Source organism: Rattus norvegicus, chromosome 1, assembly GCF_036323735.1.
Source record: "Rattus norvegicus strain BN/NHsdMcwi chromosome 1, GRCr8, whole genome shotgun sequence".
In the NCBI taxonomy this organism is placed as follows: Eukaryota; Metazoa; Chordata; class Mammalia; order Rodentia; family Muridae; genus Rattus; species Rattus norvegicus.
In genome coordinates, this window is record NC_086019.1 from 29,699,780 (window position 1) to 29,724,712 (window position 24,933).

Below are 24,933 nucleotides of genomic sequence, written 5' to 3' on the forward strand. Positions count from 1 at the left end.
TGCTCATGTGATTCTATAGGTTATCAGAGACTTGCAATGACCAATCTTTACATGCCTTTACCATTGATTGTTTCTCTTACTTGACTCATGCTTAGCCTTCCTCCGCCTCCTCCTCCTTCTTCTTTTCCTCCTCCTCCTTCTTCTTTTCCTCCTCCTTCTACTTCCCCCCTCCCCCTCCTCTCCTTCCTCCCTCTCCCTCTCTCTCTGCCTTCCTGTCTCTCTCTCTCCCAAATAATAGAAAAGTGACATTCCCCCCAAGTGGTACATTTATTTGTCAAACTCTGTTGCAGCTGTAATTCGTTACCACATAAAGACCCTAAACCAAGCAGCAACAGACACTTGTGAAGTGTTCACAAGCAATTCATCTGCCCTTAAAAGAAGAAACCATGCAGTTGCTTATAAGGGGACACTGACAGAGATTACACAGTCTTCTGTGAAGTACAGAGGGGTAAAAAGCATATTACATCGTTATCAAAGCTAAATACTTTCCTTCAGCTAATGACCAATGAGAGAGCTGTCTTTGGCTTTTGCCTTGCATATTGAAATCTTTTGGGCAACAATGGAAACTTTGCATGAAAAACTGAACATAGCATGTTGCTTTCAGTTATTTATCTATTTGGTTTATTAAATCTACCTTTGCCTCTAGAGGCATGAGCACAACTGTGAAAACAAAATAATAGTATACATAAATCTCAGCCTCTTTCCCAACCTCACAGTTGGGATTCTCCATATCAATCAGACAATACCCTGACTTCAACCCAGGATATTAATGAAAGTTACATTCTCATTTTGTACTGCTAAACAAAATTACATTTGTTAACACATTTTCCCCTCAGATCACTGTCCAGAATGCCTCGGGTTTTCTAGTGTTTATTTTGTTTTTCTAATTCCTTTCTGCTTCCAAGGGTCAATTTACTGCAAAATGAAGAAGAGTTGATGGGCGGGTTTCCTCCTCCTCCTCCTCCTCCTCCTCCTCCTCCTCCTCCTCCTCCTCCTCCTCCTCCTCCTTCTCCTCCTCCTCCCCCTCCTCCCCTCCTCCTCCTCCCTTCCTCCTCCTCCTCCTTCTCCCCCTCCTCCCCTCCTCCTCTTCCTCCCCTCCTCCTCCCTTCCTCCTCCTCCTCCTCCTCCTCCTCCTCCTCCTCCTCCTCCTCCTTCTCCTCCTCCTCCTCCTCCTTCTCCTCCTCCTCCTCTTCTTCTTCTTCTTTTCTCATTGAAATACACTTCTTGAATGCACTTTCCTTGGGAAAGAATGACCCACAGCACCAAACAGAAGTAGAAGAAAGAAACTAGCTGACATCTTTTAATATGTATTCAGATTATGATTGATGATATTTGCCTTGATCTGCCCAAGAGCTAAAAAAAATTACTTTTCCAAGCTCTTGAAGCTGGTTGTGATACTTTAGACAAGGACCAGCTTCTTTTGTCTGTGTCCTGTGAAGTCACACGGGGCTTGGTGTGCAAAAGGATCACAATATCCAGGCTTAGTTTTGTGCTTTGCTGTTACCACCTTGAAATTCAGTAAATTTTGAATAGAAGACTCCATCCTCCACTTTGCCCTGAGATCCACAACTCATACATGCTTAGACATATTCTCTAATTAAGTAATTTAATTAGGTCATAGACGTCAATTTTATTTCTGCACCAGGGATAATTAAAAAAGAAAAACAATAGTAACTGCTACTCAATGAGCATAGCCAACTCAGAACTGTATAATAGACCATGCTCAGTGTACAATCACAGGGACACCTTAAGATATTCTTTTAATTAATTAATTAGGTTGGGGATTTAGCTCAGTGGTAGAGCGCTTGCCTAGCAAGCGCAAGGCCCTGGGTTCGGTCCCCAGCTCCGAAAAATAAGAAAAAAAAGAAGAATTAATTAATTAATTAAATTTACATCACCATTGCAGCTTTCCCTCCCTCCTCTCCTCTCAGTTGCTCCCTCTCACCTCCCCTCAATCCATTTCTCCTACCTTCTCTTCAGGAAAGGAGATGACTCCTAGGTATATCAGTCACTAAGGTCAACAATTACTAATTGGGACCTCATGAAACTGAAAAGCTTCTGGAAGTCAAAGTACACCATCAAAAGGACAAAATGACAGCCTACAGAACTTGATTTCAACAAAATCCATATCTGACAGAGGTATGTCATCCAGAGTATATAAATAATTCCAGAAAATAGACATCAACAAGCCAAATAACCCAATTGAAAATGGGATACAGATTAAGGGAAGCTTGACAGAAGAATCTTTAGTGGCCAAGAAGCACTTAAATAAATGTTCAAAAACCTTGCTCATGAGGGAAATACAAATCAAAACAACGCCATCTTACACCCATCAGAACAGCTAAGATCAAAACTCCATCAACAGCTCATGCTGGAGAAGATGTGGAGCAAAGGGAACAATCTTCCATGGCTGGTGGGAATGCAAGCTCGTACAATAACTTTCAAAATCAATTTGGTAATTACTCTGAAAATCTTTGTCAAAACCCAGCTATACCACTCTGAGAAATAAACCCAGGAAGTTCCACCACACTACAAGGACAGTTGCTCAACCAAGTTCATAGCAGCCTTATTCCTAATATCCAGAAGATTGAAACAACCTAGATGCTCATCAACTGAAGAATGGATAAAGAAAATGTAGTGCATTTACACAGTGGGGTATTACTCAGCCGTTATAAACAGTGCGTTGCCTGCCTGTGGATCCTGCTCCCTAACTGTGCCTTGTCTGGCCTCAGTGGGAGAGGCTGCATTTAATCATGCAGTGACTTGATGTGCTAAGAGGGATACCCAGGTTGGGAGGGACTTTCCCTTCTCCGAAGAGAAGGGAACAGGGAAATACAGGAAGCATCTGCGTGAGGTGGCACTAAAAAGAAAGTGAGTGCTATTGGGATCTAAAGTTAATTAATTCATTCATTAAAAACAATAACATCCTGAAATTTGCAGCAAATGAATGGAACTAGTTAGGAATGGATCATCCTGAATGAACTTACCCAGACCCAGAAAGACAAACATGGTATGTACTAATTTTTAAGTAGATATTAGTCATGCTACAATCTACAGACCCAAAGAAACTAGGTAACAAGGAGGAGCCAAGGGAGGAACTTGAATATCACTGATAAGGGGAAATAGATTAGGCATCAGGCTGGATGGAAGGGTGACTACATAGTGAGGGGTAGGAACAGGAACAGAAAGGGTGAGATAGGGGGAGGATGGAAAGAGAGAATATTGGAAGAGATAACTGGATTGGTAGGGGTTGAGGGACATCTCTGGGACCAGCTACAAACATAGGTTAATGGAAATTCCAAGGAATGTCTGAGAGTTACCCTAGATAAGACTCGGAGAAATGGGGGATATGAAGCCTGAAGCAGTCATCATGTGTAATCAGGCAAAACTTTCAATGAAAGGACTGGAATACCAAACCAGCCACAAAACCTTAGGACACAATATGCCCTGCCTATAAGATGAGCAGAAGTAAAAGATGGAGCAGAATTTGAGGAAAGTGCCCACCAATAACTGGTCCAGCTTGACACACATGCCATGAGAGGGAGCCCACCCCTGATGCTATTAATTATATTCTGCTATACTTGCAGGTAAGAGCCTAGCACAACTCTCATCAGAGAGGCTTCACCAAACAACTGATTTAAGCTGATGCAGAGACCCATAGCCAAACAGTAAGTGGAGCTTTGGGAATCTTGTCCAAGAGGGGAAGGAAAGATTGAAGGAGCCAGACGAGTTAAGGTCATCACAAGAAAACCTATAGAATCAACTAATCTGAGCCGTAGGGGATCACAGAGACTGAACTGCCAACCAGAGAACATGCATGAGATAGACCTAGGGTAGGCCCTCTGCATATATGTAAAAGTCGTACAGCTGGTTCTTCACGTAGGACTCCTAAATAGAGAGGAGGCACTGTCTCTGATTACACTGCCTGCCTTGGGATCCCTTTCCCCTAACTGGGCTGCCTTATTTAGCCCCAACAGAAGATGTGCTTAGTCTTACTATATACCAAGAATTGTTGGTATCTTTTACTAATTTTTAAAGATAATAACTCTGATCCTTGGGGACTTTAAATACCTTGCCTACAATAAATGGTTGAGACGGATCGTAGACCCAAGCTTTCTTATTTGAAGGGCTATAGTCTTTTTATGCTGAATGCTGGTTTAAATTCTGTTGGGGAAATTAGTTTACAAAGGATACCATGCGGTATCTCTAGTCTATGGGAGGTTTAGGAAGATTTGGATAAGCCTTATCAGACAATATGTAAAATATAGAAGCATCCATTTGATGTGCATGTGCTTGATACACATGAAAGGATTTCTTAAGTTATGGTAAGACAAGATACCTCAAATTTTCAGTGAAGTTGGTTCTTTAATGCTTCTTTTGATTTCTTCCAATTCTAAATTTAAACTTATTTGGTACTGGGCATGGGGTATGTATGTGTTACTTTTTAATGAATGAGAACATGATTTAACCAATGAAATTCCATTTTATTTACTATTGAAGAATTTAGTTCTTTCCTCACTAAGGCCTTAAGGACTTAGAGGGTGTTATGTGCTTGAAGTCTCAGCATTGTAAAGGCTCAGTAGCCATCCAATCTAGCTTATTTGGCGATCTCAAAGATAATTTGTGATCCTATCTCAAAACAATGGTGATGTCTCTCCTTTTGCTTCTGTGACTATGGAATCCAAAAGTACTAAAAGATGCTTCTCTTTTGGGTTGAGATGGTAGAAGGTTTCAGCAAAATTCAAGAAATGAAGCAGACATGAGCTGCTTGTCTTTGAAAAGTATAAAATAATAAAATAATAGAATGTGTGAGAAAGAAGGGCCCATTGCTACCATTTGAGGCCTAAATCTCACTGTTTCTTCTGTTCATCCTTTTTACCGGGGACAAGAGCTGGACATTTTTTGACAAATTTCCCAGTTCTGGAGAACTACATGCTCTCTCTCTATATATATATATTCCAGATAGGTTGAAGTAGAGTTTGGAAATATGTCACAACATGCAAATTTATTTGAAAATTATTTAAGAAGTTGACTTTTATTTTAAAGTGTGTCATTCAACCAACACATGGGCTATGTAATAATGGAAAATCACATTTATCTTCTTTTTAAAAATAGGTTCCAGTTACATAAAAGACATGATAGAGGTGTGAGAGAAAGTGATAATTTATGTAAGGGCACAGCTGTCAGTCTGCCTGGAAAGAATTCTCACCCATTCTTAGCCATGAGCACTTCCACTAGTTCTTTTGCTTGTTCACTTCCATTTTACCCCCTTGCTATCTGGTGAATAAGAATATCATCCATATCTTAGGTTCATTATAAGGTTTTATTCACAAGTATGTTTCAAGTATTTAGATGAATTCCAAGATCATGACAAAAATGAAATCAAAGTTGATATAACCTCTATTCTACATTCTAAGGAGGTTTGGTAAGATTTGTCTGTATGTTGACCGAGTCTACTAGACTCATTTCTGATATTTCACAAAGCTTGTGAAGCAGCCTTTCTTTTATGACCATGGAAAGTATCCTTTACCAGAGATTTACAATGAATGCATGGTTAGATTCCATTGGGCTTTGGGATTTGAGTGACAATTTCACCACAATAATCATCAGTAGACACTATGATGCTTTGAACTGCCACTTGATGATTCTCTTCTGGATTCTTCCATCCTCAGCATCATAGCCACATCTTCAGCTAGGCCTTTCTTCCTGCCCTCAAATTCCCAAATGCACACTCCTTGAGTGAACTTCATGACAAGTGTGGGACTGTGGCCTTTAAGAGCCAGAAAAATGGGCAGAGATAATCTGGGGGTAACAGTTGTAAAGAGGATGCTGATTTGCTCATGGAAGCCACTCAAAGGGTTTCAGAGTCTATTCACAAAGGCTGTCACATTGCTACACCACATTAAACACAGGCCTATGCAATACTGATGTGTTTCGTAACTTCAGAAATAACAGAAACCTCAAATGCTTCCAGGCTTTTAATTTCCTTTGTAACCATTGTTAACTGATTCTTCACTGCAAAATGAAAAGCTAGCTTTCAATCTTACTCATCCCTCTAATCCCCCCTCCCTCTAATTCTCATCCAACACCCACTTTAGAAAAATAGTCCAGTCTCTTCTAAGCTTCATTTCTGAGCAGAGAAGTCATTCTTACTGAAGAAAGCTTCTTCTACTATGATAAGATCTGTCACTGTGGTCAGCCTTTAGACCAAACCTACAAGAAGGTCTGGTCATGACTGGAGCAGTGGGGTTTCTTTTGCAGGAATGTACTTGGAGTTTTTGCATGTATCACTGTCCCTCATATCTTTAGTAGTCAGAAGTATGATTAAAGAGATCAGGATTGTTTTTTGTCATGGTTCCTTTCCTATTGCTGTGATAAAACACTCTACAAACAAACAAACCAACAAAGCATTTGAGGGAGAGGGGCTTATTTTAGCTCCCAGTATAAGTTATAGTCTACAGCAGGAAACCAGAGTGGCAAAAGGCAGAAGCAACTGGTCACATCATTTTCATAATCAGGAACAAAGAGTACTGAATGCTGGTGCTACTTGATCCCCTTGTCTTCATTTACATAGTTCAGGATCCAAACCCATAACAGTCCTACTAACAGTGATCAGGTCTTCCGCCTCCACTAAAGCAAATCAAGATATTCCCTCACAAACATGTCCAGTGGCCCATCTCTCAGGGGTTGTAGATTATGTCAAGTTGGCAAGAAACACTAACCACCACACCATTTGAAAGAGTCTATACTCTTTATTCCAAAGGAATGATTTTTTAAGGAAATAAATTATAACCATTATTGAGACCACAAATGTGTTTTGAGACTAGTCATAGCCCCTAGAGAAGAAGTTACTACCATTACTTTGCTAAATGGACATAGTATTAAATGAACAGCTTAAAGACTTGCTTTATGCACAGTGTATCAGTCAGCTCCTATCAAGAAGCTTCTTTTGTGGTAGATGATGATTAACATAGAGACATACAAATGTTGAAGATGCAGAGAATAAGAGATTGGCTCTAAGTGAATCTCTACATCACACGTCCTTGTCCCAAGGCCCAGGGATTGTTTTGGAAGAGGAGTTAGAAACAATTTAAGAGCTATGGATGGTGGATGCTTAAGAGAAAACTGTTTTCGGAACAGAATTGGGTAGAAACATATATGAATTCACTGCTGTGGAGTCCGTACAGGCTTAGACCAGACAAAATTCCATCATGGGAAGGAGAGTTGGGTGTGAAGTTCTGCCTTTTCAGAATTGACAGAGGCTGGGAGAGAGAAAGCCAGTTTTGTTTCAAGCTCTTGGCACCTAGTAGGTCAGCCACATTCCAGTAAATGCCTATGCAATCAAGACATATGGGTTCTGGAGAATGCCCTAGAAGGTTTAATGATTCTCATCCTTGGGGATCCTTATATTTTCTTCTGAGGGAGGATGTGAGTGCTACATATATCAGAATTATGAAGGAAAATGATGGTAACTACTAGGGTGCTACATTTATGATGATGAGGAAGGACAGGATAAATTGGCTTAGAATTCTAATTCAGCTCCTATCCAACTGTGTGATCTTACGGAGATAACTTACTTTTCTAAATTCATTTCTTGGTCTGTTAGTGCAGGCATGGTTTCCATAAGTTCTTTGTAAGAATTAGGCAATACTATATGTAACTCATCCAGTGCAAGTTTTATCCTTCATAGTCAGTGATCTGCAGCTCTCAGTACCACGATTATGTTTCCACAAACAAACACGTGTTAGTTAATAATAAGTAGAGATTGTCAAGGACTCAGTGTACTACTTGTGTTTGTCTTTCAAACAATTAAAATGTAATTGAATGATCACATATAGCATCTCCTTGCCTGTCATGGACTTTCCAGAAATTGAACAAATATTTGTTTAGCTGAAACTCTTGAGAATTTGATGTATCCACGTAAGGTAGAGGATGACTTTTTTTTTAATGAGGACACCTTCAAGCATCAAGCCAGTGTAGTGTTCTTTAGTATTATGGTCAAAGTTATAGAGGTGAGAATATAAGGTTTTTATTTTCATCAGAGAAATGTGTGTGTGTGTGTGTGTGTGTGTGTGTGTGTGTGTGTGGTGTGCATGCACGTGCATGTGCATGCATGCATGAAGCACACACATGTGTAAGTGTATGCAAAAAACTAAAAAGGGTGAGGAGGATATTATTTATTACAAGTTATGGTTGAATTCTCAGGGTCCCTCTGAGCTCAACCATTTGTGAGAGTCACAACACAAGTTTTAACAGGAATATGGAAAGATTATCCTGCATAACCTACAAGCTAGACATCCAGTCCCCGAAAGTCATACTGTTAGGGGCAAGGAGGTGAATTCTGGGAAGCCAATTGCTTCTGTTACTGTACAGCACTCTAGGGCTGACCCTCATATTTGAATATTAAATTAGTTAAGGCAGAACCTACACAATACCAATGGTATTAGTCATGTCTGCTTGGGCATCCAATACCAGATGTCACTTTTCTGATCTTTCAGTCTCAGCCTTCACTGGTTTTTGGCACATCAAATTTAGCATCTGAGTACAATTTAAGTAGTAACAATGCAATCAGCGTGCCTCTCCCCCTCGCCCTCATGTTTTATCCCTCTCTCCTCTCCTTCTATTTTGGGAGCTGAAGCTCTGAAGTCTCTCTGCTCCTTAATCTGAAAAGTTAAAGATGATTTTTCTAGGCTCCCTTCCCCCATCTTTTACAGGTAATCAGAGAGCCTGTTCTCTCCTGTCTTACAAACGTTCATTTCTATGATTTATGGCAAGCTTGCAAATAACTTCTCTTCATTGGAAAGTAATCATTTATGTAGTAAGGAGTGCTAACCCCATTCACTTTCCCACCTGTGCACCTTCTGCGAGGGAAGCACTAGTCAAAAAAAAGTATGCTATGAACTCTACTTACTTTCAAGGTTGACTTAAAGTATGGTAGCTGGAAACACATCAGTATGCTTTACTTTAAAATTGAGTCTAATATGTAAGAAAGGAGCACAAATCTAGTTACTAGTCATTATTAATATAATACTGAAATAACTAGTATCAAACCCAGAAGTCTGCAAAGTTTGGTATGGACAATTCTCTGAAGAACCTATGGTAGTCTGTAAATCTGTTGTTCTCTACCTGGGAATCAAGACCTCTTATGGGGGTTGTACATCAGATGTCTTACATATTAGATATTTACACTACAATTTATAACAGTAGCAGCAATGAAATGATTTTATGGTTGGTAGTCACAACATGAGGAACTGTATTAAAGCATCACATCGTTAGGAAGGTAGAGAACCACTGATCTAAACAGAAACGGGTTTCAAGGTCTCTTCCTCTTTCCCTATATCTAGCCCTCGCCCTTTTCCCCATCTCCATTCCTTGTCTTTTCCCTCTCTTATTTTTCCTCTCTTCTTGTCTCTCCCCGTAGCATCTTTTGCAGGAGCATTTGGCGATAGTGGTTTTGTATTATCATTTCTTACTTATACTCACAACACAAACCTACAATATGCTAGGTTTTTAAATTTTCCCCATACTGTCTGTGTGTACTTTTGGAATACTATAACTTCCATTCAAAAGTCACATCTATTGCCAAGCTCAAGGTTCTTCTCTGAAGTCTGTTTCTAAATGCCATGCATTTTAGAAGCTCTAGATCAAAACACAGCACTCCGCAATTCTGTCTCCAGATGGCATAGATCAAAGAGTGTGAAGCCTCGGCAGAGTCCACCGGGAGGTAAGCAGGAAAGTCAGTAAGCGAAATAGTGCTTCACTTCAGATCTTTCTTGTCTGAAGAACTTTGGGTTTTATGTGTTGTATGCAATGTGCTCTCTCTTTGGATTTTAGAGTTAAAAGTGTCTTTGGCTACAGTACGTGTTTTATCCAACAGTAGGAGATAAATACACACTTTTCAGCCTCTATCAAAATCTCCAAACGGACCCAGAACCTGTGAAATAACAAGTGGGTAAAGACAAGGAAATAAAAAGGTTAGCAATTGTGCCTTCCCTTTTGTGTCTAATTGTCCCAATGAAGTCTTGACTTTCTGTCTATTTGATTTGCAAAGTTGGACCATTGTATCTTGCAAAGTCCTTAGTTTCCCTGTTCCTCTTTGGGAGCTCCATCCACCTTGTGTGAGAAACATTATATTTTTAGTTTGTCCAGTATGAAGTTTCCTTTCATCTGAAGGTTTCTTAATGCCCAGTTCTGTTTGATTGCCTCCTTCACCTGACCACCCTCTAGTTTCAGAGATGGCTGTTTGAAAGCTCCTTGGGTTAGAGACTCTGCAAGACATAAATGGAACTTTCAGATAGGACCCTGTGAAAAGGGTTCAATAACATGATTGCTTGTGAGCATGTGATCACAACACAGGAAATCACAGGAAGAACATAGTATCCAGAGTATCTTGCTTACCAGTGCTGCTTCATGACTAATTGGGAGAGGGAGCTATTTCTTCATCAAAAGTTCCTAGAAGACAATGTTAAGAAGGAATCCTGACAGACACTGGATGTATGAGAAACTCTTACAGTCTTTTGGAAGTCAGCAGGGAGGCAGCTGGAGAAACAAATTGTCCAACTCTCCCCTTTTTCTTTCAGGCCCTAATACAGGCTGAAGGACAAGAGAGTAAAACAGAGTAGAAAATGCAGAAAGGGTATGAAGGAGTGAATTAAACTGATCTGACATGTTGCTCTGTAATTTCTCATGCCATCAAATAGTTGCAGAGACATCTGCTTCCAGTTAGAGTAAGAACCTATGTGAAATGCCTTAGCTTACACCAGAACAAAAAGAATCTATAGATAAGCAATTATTCTTACCAACAAGGAGTTCCAGTAACAAAGACATCTAGAGCTACCCAAGTTTAGTGAAAACATCAGAAAGATTGCTAAGCAAAAATCAGAGAATGGCTGAGGTTAGAACCCATCGAAAAGCAAGATGTTTCCTAATCCATGGGCTGGCATATTGGATTTTAATGTGGAGAAGTTCCAGAACTACACATCTCTCTGCCAAGTAGCACGCTCTCAGACAGGCAGCCTTGGTGATTTTGCAGTCTTACAGACCTGAAGCCTCCCAGCCTTGTGATCTGGAAAGCTTACAGCCTCATGGCATCACAGCCCAAGCCATTCACTTTGTGGAAGTTCATATTCTCAAAGACTTGTGGTCTCCTAAGAAATCATATTTCACATCTAGTCTTTTCGAGAGGACTGCGGATGTACTGGTCAGCCAGTTTTATAGTTTGCAGGTCAAGCAGTCTCATGGTTTTATGAATTTAAGACACCATAGCCATTGGTTTCCAGGCAATGCTGGGGAGGGAAGCTGAATTCATTTTCAAAATTTCTAACTCTGGAGAAAAATGAATCTGACTCTTCCACCAGAATTCCATCTAAATCAGTGTCTCTTAAGATCAGCAACATTTCCCCTAGTGGCTGGGCAGGTGTTCCAGTTAGAATAAGTGACAATGAGTCGCAAGTGCTTCAGTTCCAAGGTTTTGTTTTAGTGACTTTAATCATACAATCATACAAGCATGGAAGAAGCTAAATTTATTATTGGGTCAAGTTGATCAGCTTTTCTACCTTTCTACCATTCTTCCTAATAAACAAAATGTTTTCCTTCTTACACACTAAATATTCATATATTCATATATGTGTAAATTTATTTATATGTATATATGCATTATAGCAAATTTTATAAAAGAATATTTATGCATGCAAATGTAGAATTTCTTAAATAAATTTTCAACCTCTATTGTTCCTCCCACACAATATCTAAGATGTAAGAAAGCACTGGCATTTAATAATGTAGTCATGGTAAATAAAAATACAATAAATACTTTAAGTGGTCTAAGTACTTAAATAATCAAAGAATAAAATAGATAAAGAAGTTCTCAACATGTGGGTTGTGACCCCTTTGGAAGGTCAAATGACCATCTCCCAGGGGTTGCCTCTGGGCCATCTGAAAACACAAATATTTATACTCTGATTCATAACATTAGCAAAATTGCAGTTATAAAGTAGCAACAAAAATAGTTTTATGGTTGGGGGTCACCACAAAATGGGGGGCTTTATTAAAGGGTCACAGTATTAGGGAGGTTGAGAACCACTGAAACAGAAGAACCATCACCAATGTACAGGATCTACAGGAAAAGGTACATATAAGGGTAAAAACCTGGCTAGTTGGAGCTGTTAGAGGATTTTAGTGAAGTGAATTAACCAACAGAAGTGCTACCATGGCCAGTGCAGTGTCAGACATGCATGAGCTTCACTTAGAGGTGGCAGCAGGTTGAATCAATAGAAGAAAGGGCAACTGTGTCCATACCAGTCCACGGACTTCATCCAAGCTGAGGCAAAGCAACGATTTCTGACCGCAGCTTTCGATGGCATATGGTGTGAAGGAGAAATCCCAGGAGAAGAGAATCAAAAATGGGCCATAAAACTGAAGAATTAAGTCTGAAAGTTTATAATTTGATAAAACAGTACAGTCTAGTAATCCAAGAGGTTCGTGAACCTTAAGGAGATTAATTACCAAAGAAAATGCATCTCCATGTACAATTGCTAAACTGCTGTAAATTCAACATAAAATTTCAAAAGCAGCCAGAAAAAGAAGTCTTATTACATAAGAACAATGAAAGAATAATGACAGCCATTTCATCATGCACCACAGATGCCACGTTCTTCTGTATTTACAGAGACAGCTGTCAGTTTTGCAGTCATTAAAAGCACTTCTCAGAAATGCAAGTAAAGTAAAAGCTATCTTAGATCATGATATGTGTTGCCACCAGCATATCTACACTACAATACAGCCGGAAGTATTCTTGGGTGAGAGAAAATGACCATGGAGGTAAACTAGACACTATTGCTAGTGTGAGTTTATTGCTTCTTATGGAAGCAATAAAGACTACAGTAAATAATACAAGGCTAAAAACAGACATATGTAGATGTTTTATACATATTAATATAAATCACATATGGGTTTTTTTTAGAAATTAGGCAACTTTTACATAACCCATAGGTTAAAGAAAAAAATCTAAGAGAAATGAGAAAACATTTTGAACTCAAATATAATTAAAATACCATATATCAAAACCTATGGAATAGAGCTCAGGCTTTCTTTATGAGAAATTTTTAACATCAAATATTTACATGAAGTAAGAGTTAAATCAATGAACCATACTCTGCTTTAAGAAGTTGGAATGAGAAAGGTTAAAGAAAAAAATAAAGGAGCAGTAACATTAGTCAACTAATTAGAAAAGAGAAGGTAATAAATTTTTCTGTTTTTCTGTTTTTCTTTTTTATTTATTTATCTTTTTATTGGTTATTTACTTATTTACATTTCAAATGTTATCTCCCTTGACTGTTTCCCATCTGCAAAATCTCTATCCCATCTCCCTTCCCCCCTGCTTCTATGGGGGTACTCTCTCACCCACCACCCACGCTCTACACTGGGGTATACAGTCTTCAATGAACCAATGAACCTCCCCTCCCATTGATGCCAGATAAAGCCATCCTCTGCTACATATACAGCTGGAGCCACAAGACCCTCCATGAGTACTCTTGGGATGGTAGTCTAGTTCCTGGGAGCTCTGGGGGGTCTGGTTGATTGATATTGTTGTTCTTCCTGTGGGGTTGTAAACTACCTCAGCTCCTTCAGTCCTTTCTCTAACTCCTCCGATCAGGTCCTGTATGCTCAGTCTGATGGTTGACTGAGAGCATCTGTATCTGTATTGGTCAGACTCTGGCACAGCCTCTCAGGGGACAGCTATATCAGGCTTTTGTCAGCATGCACTTCTTGGCATCAGCAATAGTGTCTGGGGTTGGAATATGTATATGGGATGAATCCCCAAGTGGGGCAGACTCTGGATGGCCTTTTCCTTGGTCTCTGCTCCACTCATTGTCCCTATATTTCCTTTAGACAGGAGCAATTCTGGGTTAAAACAGGGACCATGCCTAACCTCTGGATTTGGTCTCTACAGGTATTCTTTCCCCTTTTTTGGGTATTTCAGCTATTGTAATCCCTTTGGGTCCTGGGAGTTTCTTGCTTTCCTGGCTTCTGGAACTTTCTGGTGGTTACCCCCAGTTCCCTATCCCTCACTGTTGTACACCTCTGATCAATTCCCTAACCCTCTGTAAATCTACCCCTTCTTCTCCCACACCTGACCATTCCTTTTTAATACAAGAGTAAGACTCATCCATAACAAGGGAGGATATTTTAGTCAACTGTCTAACAGACATAAAAACAAGAGAAAAATATTTCAATAGTATTTTTAATAGCTGAGTAGTTTTCCATTGTATAAATGAGCTACATTTTTTTATTCATTCTTCAGTTGATGAGCACCTAGTTTGTTCCCAGTTTTTGGCTATTAAGAATAAAGCTGCTGTGAACATACTTCAGGGGGTGTTCTTGTAGGATGATGGAATATCTTTTGGATATATGCCCAAGGAGTGGTATAGCTTGTTCTTGACATAGAACTATTCCCAAATTTCTGAGAAACCACCAAATTGATTTCCAGAGTGGTTGTATAAATTTGCACTTCCACCAGCAATGTAAGAATGTTCCTCTTGCAGGAACTTTGGATCCAAAATGTGTCCTGCCTCCAATATGTACAGGGACAAAGACAGAGCAGAGTTGGAGGGAATAGCCAACCAATGACTGGCCCAAATTGAGATCTATTCCAGGGACAAGAACCAATCCCTGACACTACTAATGATGCTCTATTTTGCTTTCAGACAAGATCCTAGCACAACTGTCATTTAAGAAGCTCCACCCAACAGCTGACAGAAACAAATTCAGAGACCCAGAGACAAACAAAGATGAAGTTTGAGGAGTCTTGTGAAAGAGTCTTGGAAAGGATTAAGGAACCTGAGGAGGATAGGTATTCTACCAGAAGACCAACAGAATCAACTAGCTGGACGTTTGGGGGGGCTCTCTGAGACTGAACCACCAATCAAAGACCTACCCCCTCACATGTGCAGCAGATGTGTTTGGTCTTTAGGCAGGTTCCCCAACAACTAGAATCTCTTGCCTCCCTATGCATTCTGTTCACCTAACTGGGCCCCCTTGTCTGCCCTAAGTGAGACAGGAGGCAACTGGTCCTACAGTAAGTGATATAGAGCAGTAGGGGAGTGAGGACTGTGTTGGGGGGACACAGGGTATCTCCCTTCTCAGAGAAGAAGGAGGGGAGAAATGGGGGAGGAGATGGGAGAGGGGGAACTGGAAAGAGGGAGCAGATATTGGGATGTAAAGTGAATAAATAAATTAATTTTAAAAATGCATCCCCATTGTGTGTCTCCACCCTCTCCAAGTTTCTTCAATGAATTCAGTCATCCACATTTATTTTCTAAGATTATTAGACTTCTGTAATGGTATAAACATTGGAGTTCCAGTACAAACTGTCTCTGAGAGTACGAAATGTTTCTGGTAATTATCTGAGATATACATGAAAGAATATTTTAAGTAGACTTTATTACACAAATTTAATTTAGTTATATCATTTAAGAACCATGTTGAAAATAATTTTGCAAACATTCTTACTCTTATTTAACTAGTTGTATAATTTAAGATTCATATTCTTAAAGGGTATTATCATGTCAGTACTCTAACTGCAAATAGCATGTTCTTTCCCAAACAAGTCAAGCTTTTTATTGTTTTAGTACTAAAAAGTCATGAGAGCCTCACAAGAGATTCACTATTTAGCAAGATCATTTCTTTGTTAGAAAGAAGAATTGTAATTGATCATCAGCTTTTATTTCTCTTCTATCTTTCTTTGTTTAGGCAGTACCACCTAGTTAATTCTAGATTGACTCAGTATATATTTAAATTTTAACCATTCATCAAGATCAGAAAAATATGTCTGATCTTCCTTGACACTTAGAATTATAGCTTTTTTTCAGCTCTTATTTCAAAGAAACTCACCATTATAATGCAATTCTTTTATGTAGAGATCCAGTCAAGTAGGCAAGGCAAGGCATTCACTCTGTATTTTCAACCTGGCATATTGGTAATTGGTGGGCTACTCAGGTGATTCATAGTCAGTTCAAGAGTGGACATTGAACAAATACCTCTCAAAGGTTCACTGGTACTGACAGTTACACTGGAGGATGCTATTAGTATTTAAAAGGTCTTACAGGTCATTATGCCATTGAGAATGCATCTTCGAAGGACATTAAGATTCTCTGCTCATTTACTGCCTTTTTACAACCTATTTCATGACATTGGCTGTTTTCCTGGCATGTGCTCCTGCTATGTGCTGCCCTTGTTATAAATCAAAAGAATCCTCCGATGACTATTTCTGGTTGTCAACTTGAATACATCTGGAATGGGCTACAATCCAGAAATGAAGGGCACACTTGTGATCCAGACCTTGAGGCTGGAAGACACAGACTTCTGACCAAATCTTGACAGGGAGATTGTGAGACATAGTAGGCATGAAAAGTTTAGGCCCAGTATAGGTAGGTCAAGACTTTAATCCCAGAAGACTGAGATAAGCAGAGTTCAAGGCCAACCTTGAACAAAGCAAGTTCCAAATTCAAGTTTGGTGGCACGCATCTTTTAATCTGGGCCACATCTTCTGCTGAAGGCCTATATAAGTCTTACCTAAGAGAAAAGACTCATTCTTCTTCCCTAGCTTGCACTTACCTGCCAGCACTTCTGTTGGAATCCTATTTCTTCAGGAATTCTCTGCAAGCCTGTGTGGGTAAACACACACACACACACACACACACACACACACACACACACACACACACACACGTACATACACCACTGATGCACAGTTTATTTCTGAAATAAAGAACAGATACCCTCTGTGTATGTCTGTAAGAAGCACAGCTTTGAAATGCCATGAAGTACTGGTCCACAATGAGATTGAACTCGGCATGGTGGCACACACCTTTAATCCCAGCACTAAGGAGACAGAAGTGGGCTGATTTCTGTGAGTCTGAGACCAGCTTGCTCTACATAGTGAGTTCCGGGACATTGAGAGGACATAATGAGTTCCTGTATAAAGAAGCCAATAACTAGGCAAAATAATAAATAAATAAATAAATAAATAAATAAATAAATAAAATGAGATTGAGCAGAAATCAAGAACAGAGCACCAGATAGAAATGTGGATATGGACAAGATTGCATCTCTGTCATTGCAAACTGTTGCAATGCAGGTGGCTGTCATGTGGATCTTTTCTTTGAGAATCAGTGGCTTCTTATGAGGGCAACAATAACATAGATGGGCTCTAAGAAAAGTTTGACTATCTGCAAGCAATCATCAAACAGAACTCATGGCTAGGAATATGTTCCTGTAAGTAAGAAATTAAAGACTTTGAAAGTCTTTAATGTCCTGTTTTGTGGGTCATTTGTCTTGAGAAAGAGGGGCAGTTATATGTAAACAAAATGAATACATATCCGACTGTCAAATATCTATAAATGTCCTCAAGCAGGGACCTGTCGGGGAAAATTTTAGAGAATGCTTCAGGAAAGAGATTGTTCTTCCCATTGCTATATGGCCTACGTGACCCACTACTAAGATAGTTCAACTTCTTAATAGCAGAAGCAGAAGCAGAAGCTAAGGGTCCAGTTCCAGGGCTCCATTCTGTGTCTCTCATAATTGGGAGATGACACAGCCCTGGTCCCATGAAGCTGATTTTCACAGGCAAAATCCACATGACAACTAGCCCTAGTGCCACAGTTTGCCAGGACAGAGATGCAATCTTGTTCATTCCCTTATTTTTAGCCAGTGCTCCTGTTCTTGGATTCTGCTCAATCTTTCTCAGGGGGTTGAGATTTATAGCTATGATAAGGGAAGAGGACTTCATGACTACTTAGGAAATATGTTTCTAGTTCTCTCTGAGTTTTATAGTAAGTTAATAAGAAATTCAGAACAAGGAAATGTACTATGGCTTCAAAGTTTCTTTTCTTGAAGCTTTCCAATCTAAATCTTATCATAGAACTCTAGTTTCACAGCACCAGCTGTACACTGAGCACCTCTATACCCATACTCTAAAGATGCTTCCAACAAACAGGTCCCCAGTATTTATTATGTCCTGAAGTAAAAGATAAAAAACAAAACAAAAAAAATCTACTTCTTTCAGCTTTTCTTAAGAGCAATGCAGTTGACCATAATAAAATGAGCTTATTCGTGTTTAATTCCTATTTCTTTGAAACACTTGGAGCTAGTCTGTCATTAAGTCCTCATAATTTAAACCCCAGGGACAAGCTTTCAAATATTCTTCTACTACTGCAGCTTCTCTGCATTTCCTGCTAAGATTGTATGTATTTCCTTAACTCTTCCCCAGGTCTTCTTCCTAGTGTATAACACTATCATGTTAATATATTCTAAAGCTGCTGTTGTTCTAAGGGTCAAACATCCACATAATATGTGCTCACACACATATACACACATGCAATTTTTTTACAAAGAGAAATTTGGTGAAAGATTGTTTATAGTTTCACACTATTACCAGAAGCTGTCACAATGGTGGGTTAGTAAAATGATGGAAAGAATATAAAGATGAATAGATTATTTTTGTTAAATTAAAACAAAATTCCAAAACCTGACATAGAGCTTTAAAATAAAAACCAAGTATTTACCTTTAAATATAGAACACTTGAATAACTACTGAGAGAAGAAGGCATTCCAAAAGAAGAGTGCCACTGATTACTTAATCAGATACAGTACTGAAAAGACCATTGGTGTTGTGGGTATCAACTCTGGGTTTTGTTTTATTCCCATTCAAACAACAAATTCACTTCAATTGCACAAGAAACCTCAGGGAGGAAAAAGACACCATCAATGTGCTATGACATGCATGTTTTCTTTTTCATCTGCTGTAAAATTCCTTAACATAAGACAATATTTTACTAATGGCTATTCAGAACCAGGATCAATATATCAAACTAAAATTGAGCTTCATTCTGCTCATTTTCCAAGTCCTATCAAATGAGCAGAACTAGAGCACAGTTAATATTAGAAAATTTTAAAAGAGTTAACAATGGATTTATTATTAGTGTGATGCTGTGTTTCTAGGAGTGAGGAATTCATCCACAAAACACTTGCAGTAAGCTGCGGGGGTTCTTGTGTATGATGAATACATGAGTGAAATATAAGCAAGAAGCTGAGTGAAAACTGAAAATGGCAACATGGCATGGTTTGGCCCTTGATGGGTTGACTACCTACCTCATTTATTCACCTTTACATCACAGTTACACTGATAACAGTTCAGAGCAGCTGGGAAGATGGCGAGGGAACGCAGGACAAATCTAGAAAATTCTGAACAGAATATCATGAACAGTTAAGATGGTCAACAAAGCCTCATACACGCTCATTTCTGAGACTTTAAAGAGAACTGAGGTGCAGGTTTCTGTGTATCAGACTGCTAAGGGGATGGAGTTGTTGTAAGTAGTTAAATGCCTGAATAAGTGACCAGTGTATAAGATTCAGGTGGCCCTCCAAATTCCAATTCCAATACTAAATGTGAAGACATGTTGGAAAGCAGCTGGCCTTCTGCAGTGCTGTGTGTTAAGTCCAGTTCCCACTGTCTTTTAAAGGATATTGTGAGTCAGAGCAGGAACTCTAGCTAGTAAGTCCTAGAGCAGTGTGGGGTTTAGGGCTGGTATTGTCATGACATAAAACTGGATCCAGAAGAAAAAGACACTCTATTGAGAAAGGGAACAGTTCAGGGTCATAAGCTAGAGACACTATCTTTTGGGGACTCGCTACGGGCGTTGTAACTGGAAAATGATAATTTACCATTCTCCAAGTTAAGATGGCCTGGAAGGGTCGCACTCACACGTTGGTGTATGTTCTTCATCTGTTATCATTAAGTATGGAACCAGAATCAACATCTCATAATTAATTAAAACTTGCTGAATGTTCCAGAAAATGGCATGGTATGAGGTGCCATGCCTCGTAGAAGAGGAATTTGTTAGGTTGTGCATGACAGCTTATAGCATGAAACAGGACATATTGGTTGCATTTTGCTTACAAATATGTTGATTGTGGTTATTGAATTCAATAAAATATAATGAGGTACTCTTAGCCTCTGGACCAAACTGACAAAGAATTTAATTTGCACTAGTCAGCTGATGGCACAAAATGTTCCTGGGGAAAATTATGATGTTCTATGCAAACATGCATCTCTTACTGACAGCTCCTTGGAAATCTGGCTAAACAACTTTGTATTCCAGCAAGGAGGGAGAACTAAGAATCACTAGAACAAAGCAAATGCCCTTTGTAACATTTTAAGCATTTTAGACCTTAATTTCCTTCCTAAAGTTCAATATTGTATTTAATTTTGTTTCTCAACTTGAAACAAAGAGCATTGGCAAAAGAAACATAAACATTGGACTTGGGGGTTTCTTAAGGAAATTTAGTAAGAAAGAGTGAGAATGAGTGGGGGGGGGGACAGAGACAGAGACAGAGACAGAGAAAAGAGAGAGAGAGAGGAAAGAGAGAACAGGAAATTAATTCTACTTATTACTTAATGGTGAGCACAGGATCTTCTATATTCCTGAATACTAGAGATGAAGGTGACTTTCTTTGGTAATTGGAACAGAGATTTTTTTTCTACTTTTTTGAAGCAAGAAGCATATGACCTTGTAAGTCATTCTCATTACTGAGCTATTGACAGACAGACATATTGGTTGTTGCCAGCAGGTATATGGACTAAAATTTAGGGGAGAAGGAAGAGAGAATACCTGAAATAGGGAATAGGAGTTAGGCAGGGGGAGGTGCACGCAGAGACAGCTGGTGGGGAGCCCGGCATGCCTAATGCTGTTAAGTTCAGAGGGGTGTAAGCAGTTCGAAAAGGTGCTATCAAATGAAATAAGTGAATTATAGAAAATGTACTAAAATGATTTTAAGTTGCAAGCAGACTTATTTTCCAGCCTGACTCTGTTATAACTTTACAAACTTTTTATTTTATTTTATTTTTCATTTGAAACCTCTGGAGTTATCAAAGTAAGAAGTCACACAGCAAGTGACATAGTGACCTGGAAGAAGTTCATAGTCAAATGGGTGTGAGGTGCTACACTAGAGTACTACAGGTGTACTACAATACTAGAGTTGTAGGGTACTACAACTGTGAAAAGAATGCCTGTTTCCTTCTAGAAAGTACACTCCATCTCACTTGAAATGCTGGAACTTGACACAGCTTCAGGGCAGAATACTGACTATCTCTCAACTCCATGTCTTAAAAACAGTGAGAATCAATGTGAATGCAAGGAATTTAAACAATTGTTTTGTACTTATATAATTTTTAAATCAAGTATAGTTTCAAAGAACTACAGAGGACACAAAATTATGTATATGTATGTGTGTGTTTGTGTGTGTGCATTATATGTGTGTCTACGTACGTATTGAAAACATGATCTCATGGAAAGTAGAATAGTTTTACAAGTCAAAACAATAATTACATGAATAAAAAATAAACTTAATAATTACAAATGGTGATAAATGCATCATTTGAAAGATAAATTAGCATTAAGAAAAGATACGTATGAATCAATGATATATAAAGCTTTCTGATGTGACTGTGCATGTCACTAAGATTCTACATGCATATTTCCTTTCCTGACATCGTTTTATTTTCCTTCTTTCTCCGCCTTTTTGCATAATCAACAGATTTTACTAGCACTCCATGGGAATCCAAAAAGATGCTCAGGAGGGTATCTCAGTAATAGCTGGCATAAAGTTTCTGGGTTGCTATGGTTTTTAATCTAAGCTTTAGATAATGTTTGGGTGTTTTCCATTAGGCACTTATGATAGGTGCTGAGTCATGGTTGACAGAACTTTGTAAGAGGTAGGGCCTAGAAGATGACGTTTAGGTCTTTGTGAGTTCCCATCTTTGGAAGACTTTAATTCATTTGTCACAGATCCTTAGCTAAGTCCACGGAATTGTTACAAAGGGAGAAAACCTGTCCCAGATTCTCTCTGATTTCTTTGTACTTGTACCAAGATATTCTGTCATTATGTGCTGGAACACAAGGGGCCTTAACCAGAGGCAATACAGACAGTGCCGCCCAATCTTAAACTTCCAGCCTTCGAAACCATAAGCAAAATAAACCTCTGTTTTTTATAAAGTTGTGAATCTTGGATATTTTATCACAGCAATAGAAAACACCAATACAGTAAACAGCAGCTTATCTTTAGAGAAACAAGGCTTAGATTACAGTAAGTTCACAGCTTCATTGTTAGGGAAAGTTTTGATTAAATGTTTGGAGTCTAGGACAAGGACTAGACTCCAGGACTGTCCATATGACTTCTTGTGGATTAACTAACCTATACATTTTCTTTCTCCTGTGAACCTATATGCAGATAGAAATGTAAGGCATGTGAAATATATCCATATGTGATATCTGAAAGAGGACCACTCGGGGTTTCATTGTCATGGTCCCTGTTAGCTGTGCTTAGATTACAGTTTACATATTAAGCATCCAGACACTTGGTCTTTTTCATTTTGTTCTTCCTAAAATTACATTAAAAAAATCAAATAATTCAATCCTTTTAAAAAATTTTTATTAGATATATTTCTTTATTATTATTTCAAACATTATTCCCCTTCCCAGTTTCCTGTCTGTAAGCCTCCATTTCCTCCCCTCCCCCCTCCCCCATATGAGTATTCCCCTATAATCCCCCTTATTGCCCCCAATATTCCCCTGCACTAGGGGTCCAACCTAGGCAGGACCAAGGGCTTCCCCTTCCACTGGTGCCCCAACAAGACTATTCTCTGCTACACATGCAGTTGGAGCCCTGGGTCAGTCCATGTATAGACTTTTGGTAGTGGTTTAGTCCCTGGAAGCTCTGGTTGGTTGGCATTGTTGTTTTTATGGGGTTGCAAGCTCCTTCAACTCTTTCAATACTTCCTCTGATTCCCCCCAAGGGGGTCTTATTCTCAGTTTGGTGGTTTGCGGCTAGCATTGACCTCTATATTGGACATGCTATGAATGTGTCTCTCAGGAGGGATCTATATCCGGTCCCTTTCAGCATGCATTTTTTAGCTTCATCAATATTATCTAGTTTTGGTGGCTGTATATATATATGAGCCACATGTAGGTCAGGCTCTGAATGGCCATTTCTTGAGTCACTGCTCTAAACTTTGCTTCCATATCCCCTCCTATGGATCTTTTTTCCCCCTTTTAAGAAGGAAAGGGAGCATCCGCATTTTGGTAATCCTTCTTGAGCTTCCTGTGGTCTGTGGATTGCATCTTGGATAATTTGAGCCTTTTGGCTAGCATCCACTTATCAATGAGTGAATACCATCTGTGTTTTTCTGTGATTGAGTAACTTCACTCAGGATGATATTTTCTAGTTCATTCCATTTGCCTATGAATTTCATGAAGTCATCAAAGAAAAAAATCCACCAACATGAACTCTCAATCCTAAATATCTATGCTCCAAATGCAAGGGCACCTACATTCATAAAAGAAACCTTACTAAAGCTCAAAGCACACATTGCACCTCACACTCTAATAGTAGGAGATTTCAACACCCCACTCTCATCACTGTTCAGATCATGGAAACAGAAATTAAACAGAGACGTAGAAAAAACTAAAAGAAGTTATGAACCAAATGAATTTAACAGATATTTATAGAATATTCCATCCTAAAACAAAAGGATATACCTTCTCCTCAGCACCTCAATCTTTTTTCTTTTAATTGGCCTCCCTGAATTCCCTTGCTTTTGTTCCTGTCAGTTTTTGTCCTTCTTTATTCTGTCTTGTTTTCTTCATTTTTTATTGGATATGTTCTTTATTTACATTTCAAATGTTATCCCCTTTCTCAGTTTCCCCTCAGTCTAATCCTCCTTCCCGCTGCTTCTGTGACAGTGCTCCCTGACCTGTCCATTCTCTCTTAACTCCTTTCCATAGTATTTCTCTACACTGAAGCATCTAGCCTTCACAGGACCAAGGGCGTCTTCTCCCATAGATGTCCTACAAGACCTTCCTCTGCTACATATGCAACTGGAATCATGGGTCCTTCAATGTGTACTCTTTGGTTGGTGGCTTAATCCCTGGAAGCTCTGGGGGGTCTGGTTGGTTGATGTTGTTCTTCCTATAGGGTTACAAACACTTCCAGCTCCTTCAGTCCTTTCTCTAACTCCTCCATTGGGGAACCCATGCTCAGTCCAATGGTTAGCTGTGAGCATTCACCTCTGTATTTGTCTGGCAGAACCACTCAGGAAACAACTCTATCAGGCTTCTGTCAGCAAGCACTTCCTAGTATCGCAATAGTGCCTGGGTTTGGTGTCTGTATATGAGATGTATCCCCATGTGGGGCAGCCTCTGAATGGCCTTTCATTCAGTCTCTGTTCTACACTTTGTCTCTGTATTTCCTCCTTTGCGTATTTTTGTTCCCCCCTTTTGAGTAGGACTGAAGCATCCATACTTAGTCTTCCTTCTTCTTGAGCTTAATGTGGTCTGTGAATTGTATCTTGGGTATTCTGAGCTTTTGGGCAAATATCCAATTATTAGTGAGTGCATACAATTTGTGTTCTTTTGTGAACAGTTCAGTATGATATTTTCTAGTTCCATCTATTTGCCTAATAATTTCATTAAGTCATTTTTTAATAGCTGAGTAGTAACCCCATTGTATAAATGTACTACATTTTTTGTATCTATTCTTCCACTGAAGGACATCTGGGTTCTTTTCAGCTTCTGACTATTTTAAATAAGGCTGTTAGGAACATAGTGGAGCATGTGTCCTTGCTATATATTGGAACATCTTTTAGGTATATGCACAGGAGTTATCAATAGATCTTTGACTGGTACTGTATGGGAAATCCAAAGCACATTGAAAAATAAATGTTGCCTTTCTGCTGGGACAAACTGCTAGTTAGCCTGATCCCTGGAAGAGACTGTATCCTTAGGTACAACAGAAGATACACTGCAGTCAGCATTTAGTAAGACCCCTCCCCCAGTCCCACAGGAAGGCCCATGGACTCGAGACCCACCATCTTCACAA